Here is a 6,071-nt window from a genome sequence, read left to right as displayed (position 1 = left end):
CACTTATAAGCAGAGTATATCATGAGAAATGCTGGGCTGGAAGAAGCACAAGCTGGAATCAAGATTGCCAGGAGAAATATCAATAGCCTCAGATATGCAGATGACGCCACCCTTATGGCAAAAAGTGAAGAACTAAAGAGCCTCTTGATGAAAGTGAAAGAGGAGAATGAAAAAGTTGGCTTAAAGCTCAACATTCAGAAAACAAAGATCATGGCATCTGGTCCCATCACTTCATGGGAAATAGATGGGGAAACAGTGGAAACAGTGGCTGACTTTATTTCTCTGGGCTCCAAAATCACTGTAGATGGTGATTGCAGCCATGAAATTAAAAGATGCTTACTTCTTGGAAGGCAAGTTATGACCAACCTACATAGCATATTAAAAAGCAGAGCCATTACTTTGTCAACAAAGGTCCGTCTAGTCAAGGCTATGATTTTTCCAGTGGTCATGTATGGATGTGAGAACTGGACTATAAAGAAAGCTGAGCACCAAATAATTGATGCTTTTGAACTGTGGTGTTGGATAAGACTCTTGAGAGTCCCTTGGACTGCAAGGAGATCCAACCAGTCCATCCAAAAGGAAATCAGTCCTGGGTGTTCATTGAAAGGACTGATGCTAAGGCTGAAACTCCAGTACTTTGGCCACCTGATGAGAAGAACTGGCTCATTGGAAAAGACCCTGATGCTTGGAAATTTTGAGGGCAGGAGAAGGGGATGACAGAGGATGAGATGGTTAGATGGTATCACGGACTCAATGGACATGGGTTTGAGTGGACTCCGGGAGTTGGTAATGGACAGGGAGGCCTGGTGTGCTGCGGTTCATGGGGTTGCAAAGAGTCGTACCCAACTGAGTGACTGAACTGAACTGAACTGAACTGATGGGCCCAGATACCATGATCTTCATTTTTTCAATGTTGAGTTTTAAGTCAGCTTTTTCACTCTCCTCTTTCACTTTCATCAAGAGGCTCTTTAGTTCCTCTTCGTTTTCTGTCATAACAGTGGTATTATCTGCATATCTGAGGTTACTGATATTTCTCCTGGCAGTCTTGATTCCAGCTGTGCTTCATTCAGGCCGGCATTTTGCGTGATGTACTCTGAATATAAATTAAAAGATGCTTACTCCTTGGAAGGAAAGTTATGACCAACCTAGACAGCATATTAAAAAGCAGAGACATTACTTTGTCGACAAAGGTCCATCTAGTCAAAGCTATGGTTTTTCCTGTGGTCATGTATGGATGTGAGAGTTAAAGAAAGCTGAGCGCAAAAGAATTAATGCTTTTGAACTGTGGTGTTGGAGTAGACTCTTGAGAGTCCCTTGGACTGCTTGGACATCCAACCAGTCCATCCTAAAGGAAATCAGTCCTGAATATTCATTGGAAGGACTGATGTTGAAGCTAAAACTCCAATACTTTGGCAACCTGATGTGAAGAGCTGACTCATTTGAAAAGACCCTGATGTTGGGAAAGATTGAGGGCAGGAGGAGAAGGGGATGACAGAGGATGAGATGGTTAGATAGTATCACCAACTGAATGGACATGAGTTTGGGTAAACTCCGGGAGTTGGTGATGGACAGGGAGGCCTGGCATGCTGCAGTTTATGGGGTTGCAAAGAGTCGGACATGACTGAGTGCCTGAACTGAACTCTGCATATAAATTAAAAAAGCAGGGTGACAATATACAGCCTTGACATACTCCTTTCCCAATTTGGAACCAGTGTGTTGTTACATGTCCGGTTCTAACTGTTGCTTCTTGATCTGCATACAGGTTTCTCAGGAGGCAGGTAAGGTGGTTTAGTATTCCCACCTCTTTCAGAGTTTTCCATGGTTTATTGTGATCCACACAGTCAAAGGCTTTAGGATAGTCAATGAAGCAGAAGTAGATGTTTTTCTGGAATTCTCTTGCTTTTTCTATGATCCAATGTATGTTGGCAATTTGATCTCTGGTTCCTCTGGTTTTTATAAATCCAGCTTCAGTTCAGTTGTTCAGTTGTGTCCGACTCTTTGTGACCCCATGGACTGTAGCACGCCAGGCCTCCCTGTCCATCAGCAACTCCCAGAGCTTTCTCAAACTCATGTCCATGGAGTCGGTGATGCCATCTAAGCATCTCATCCTCTGTTGTCCCATTCCTCTCCTGCCTTAAATTGTTCCCAGCATCAGGGTCTTTTACAATGTGTCAGTTCTTCACAATAGGCGGCCAAAGTATTGGAGCTTCAGCATCAGTCCTTCCCATGAATATTCAGAACTCATTTTCTTTAGGATTGACGGGTTTGATCTCCTTGCAGTCCAAGGGACTCTCTAGAGGCTTCTCCAACACCACAATTCAAAAGCATCAATTCTTTGCTGCTTAGCTTTCTTTATAGTCCAACTCTTGAACATCTGGAAATTCTTGGTTCATGTACTATTGAGCCTAGCTTGGGGAATTTTGAACATTACTTTGCTAGCATGTCAAATGAGTGCAGTTGTGTGGTTGTTTGAACACTTTTTGGCATTGCCCTTCTTTGGGATTGGAATTAAAACTGATCTTTTCCAGTCTTGTGGCCACTGCTGAGTTTTTCAAATTTGCTTGTATATTGAGTGCAGCACTTTCCCAGCATCATCTTTTAGGATTTGAAAGAGCTCAGCTGGAATTCCATCACCTCCACTAGCTTTGTTCGTAGTGATGCTTCCTAAGGTCCCGTTGACTTCGCATTCCAAGATGTCTGGCTCTAGGTGAGTGTTCACATCATTGTGGTTATTGCATCATGAAGATCTTTTTCGTATAGTTCTCCTGTGTATTCTTGCCACCTCTTCCTAATATCTTCTGCTTTTGTTAGGTCTGTACCATTTCTGTCTTCTATTCTGCCCAATAATATTAACTATTATTATTAAGCATTTTAGGGTCCCTGGTCGCTCAGATGGTAAAGAATCTGCCTCCAGTGTGGGAGACCTGGGTTCAATCCCTGGGTCAGGGAAGATGCCCTGGAGAAGGGAGTGGCTACCTACTGTAGTATTCTTGCCTGCAGAATTCCATGGAGCCTGGCAGGCTATAGTCCATGGGGTCACAAAGAGTCGGACATGACTGAGCAAGTAACACACAGTAAGTATTTCAGTAAAAACTCAAGTATTTTCTGATTGCACGCATAGAAAAATCCATTCATCAAACTTGGCTTACGTGCTACAATATCCATTCTACCATATTTTCTGAACCTTAAAACTCTGACAAAGTTTCTGACAGAATTTTTTCATATTTGTAAATTTTGTATGCTGCTAAGTCACTTCAGTCGTGTCCGACTCTATGCGACCCCATAGACGGCAGCCCACCAGGCTCCTCCGTCCCTGGGATTCTCCAGGCAAGAACACTGGAGTGGGTTGCCATTTCCTTCTCCAATGCGTGAAAGTGAAGTTGCTCAGTCGTGTCTGACCCTCGGCGACCCCATGGACTGCAGCCTTCCAGGCTCCTCCGTCCATGGGATTTTCCAGGCAAGAGTACTGGAGTGGGGTGCCATTGCCTTCCCCAAATTTTGTATAGGATAAGTATAAAAGTTACACTATTTAATCAGCAAATAGAAAATGACTATGAGAGGTAAAATAAAGCCTGGAAAAATGGAGGGACATGAATCTTAAATCTCTTCATCTGGGTTTTTTTTAATAATGACAAGAAAAAATGTTAAATATTGACAGGAAATTCTAAAGTTTATTTAGAAGAATAAATGAGTGATTTTTATTTATTTATTCATTCAGGTAAGAAGTGGATTTATGGAGAGAGAAACACACTCCACAGACAAAGTGTGGACCATCTCAAAAGGAGAAGCGATAAATGAGTCATTTTAGCTAAGAAAGTTTTGGGGAGAAAAAGGAAATCTGTGTATAAGGGGAGTACTTACACTAATAGATATTAAAACATTTTCTGTCATAAAAATACAAATATAAAATTGAATTTGGGGAGGGGTGGTGTGATCTCTCTAAATATAAGGCAGAAACCATAGAAGCCTTTTACTTTAAAAGCAGTGCCCTCCACCCCCAAACAAAGTGAAATAAAACCAATTTCCCAACTTTTTTTTTGAGGTATTGATTTACCATATCATATTAGTTTCAGGTATACAGCATGGTGATTCAAAATTTTTATAATTTATACTCCATTTATAGTTATTATAAAATATTTGGTATATTCCCTGTGATCTTATATGAAATAAAATAAAGGATACAATGTATCCTTGTAGCTTATTCATATCTCTGTAGTATATCTACCCTTATCTTGCTCCTCCCTCCTTCCCTCTCTTTATTGGTAGCCACAAGTTTGCTCTCTGTATGTGTGAGTAAGTTTCTTTTTTGTTATATTCAGTAGGTTCTTTTATCTTATGTTTTTAGATTTAACTTATAAATGATAACATAACAGTATTTGGTTTTCTCTGTTTGATTTATTTCACTAAGCATAATATCCTCCAGGTCCATTCACATTGTGGCAAAGGGTAACATTTCATTCTTTTAAGGCTGAGCAGTATTCCATTATTTATGTACACCACAACTTCTTTATCTTTTCTGTCTGTTGGAGGACACTTAGGATGCTTCCCTATCGTGGCTATTGTAAATAATGCTACTATGAACATTGAGATGCATGTATCTTTTTGAATTATTTCCAGATATATACCCAGGAATCAATTTCCCAACTTTTTAAAATGAACAAACAGAAAAGTGGGCAAAGGGACATAAGCAAATTCACAAAAGAGAAAATACAGTTAATAAATAACTACATGAAAAACAAGCCAGTTAGCTAGTAATTTAAGAAGCAACATTCAAAACAACGAGAAAGAACAACTTTAAATTTGAAAAAAACAGCCTGTATTTTCAAGGATATGGAAAAGGGGGCATTTCTCATAATAAAACCAATAAATTTTTCTCGAAGATAGTTTAGAAAACGTTTGAAAAATATACTTTGCCTTTGACCTGCCAGTTCCCCACTTCTAGAATTTTTAAATCAGGCATCTGCAATAAAATATGAATCCATGATACAGAAAAGTAGAAAATGTATATGCAGTTACGTTGCAATTAAGAATCTTGTTATAAAATAATATTTTATTTTAAATTCACAACATTGTTAAGCGGAAAAGGCAGAATACATCTTTGTAAGGCATTACCCCAACCTCAAACAGCATAGATAAACCTAGAAAAAATGCCCGATGATGCGTATGTTGTTCAGTCGCTAAGTCGTGTCCGACTCTAGCATGACAGGCTTCTCTGTCTTCCACTATTTCCTGGAGTTTGCTCAAACTCATATCCAAAAGGATTCCTGATGGTGATACATACCAAGGCATTAAATGTAATCGACATTTTACATTACATTTAATGTAAATGTATGAGGTAAGTATGAGAAATCTGCATATTTTATATCCTATTAATGCAACAGACTTTGTGTTTTAAACAATAATTGTACAGAACGGATACGTGTATGCGTACGGCTAAGTCTCTGCTGTCCACCTGAAACTGTCACAACCTTGTTAATCAGCTACACTCCCCAATACAAAATAAAGTTTTTTAAAAATTGTACAATTATAAAGTTGCCTGTGTTGAAAAGCATAAGACTACGTGAAACTGTCCAAGTCTAGAAAACCCAGTAAGTGTTTCGCTGGGAAAGCCAAGGCCACCTGCTAGACGGTGAGTCAGGGACGCAGACTCGCACCTGCCTCCGCACTCGCCCTTGGGATGCGGTGCGTTTCCAAGCGCAGCGCCCCGGGTGCCAGGACCGCCCGCGCCCCGGGTCCCGCAGGCACGGAAGCCGGGGAGCCTGCGCTCGGCTGATTTCTGAAGCGAGGGCAGCCCGTTTTCAAAGTTCATCCCATCGGGCCTTTCCTTTTTTCCAGCTCTGAAGTACCCAGAAGCCGACTTTCTCGGGTCAGCCGTGCCCCTAGCCCGGGCTCAGCCGCTGCGCTATTCGTGTTCTGCGGCGCGGCCAAAGGTCCAGGTGGCCGGAGAAGCGGAGGGGGTCGACCGGGTGGGTGGGGGTCGAGGAGCGCCCTCGCCAAGGCTCGGGCCAGCGAGGCCGGGTCTCGCCGAGTGACCGCGGTCCGGCCACGCGGTCGCCCAGGGATGCGCGCTC

Source organism: Bison bison, unplaced genomic scaffold (assembly GCF_000754665.1).
Source record: "Bison bison bison isolate TAMUID 2011002044 unplaced genomic scaffold, Bison_UMD1.0 scf7180017864191, whole genome shotgun sequence".
NCBI classification, from domain to species: Eukaryota; Metazoa; Chordata; class Mammalia; order Artiodactyla; family Bovidae; genus Bison; species Bison bison.
This window is presented reverse-complemented; position numbering follows the sequence as displayed.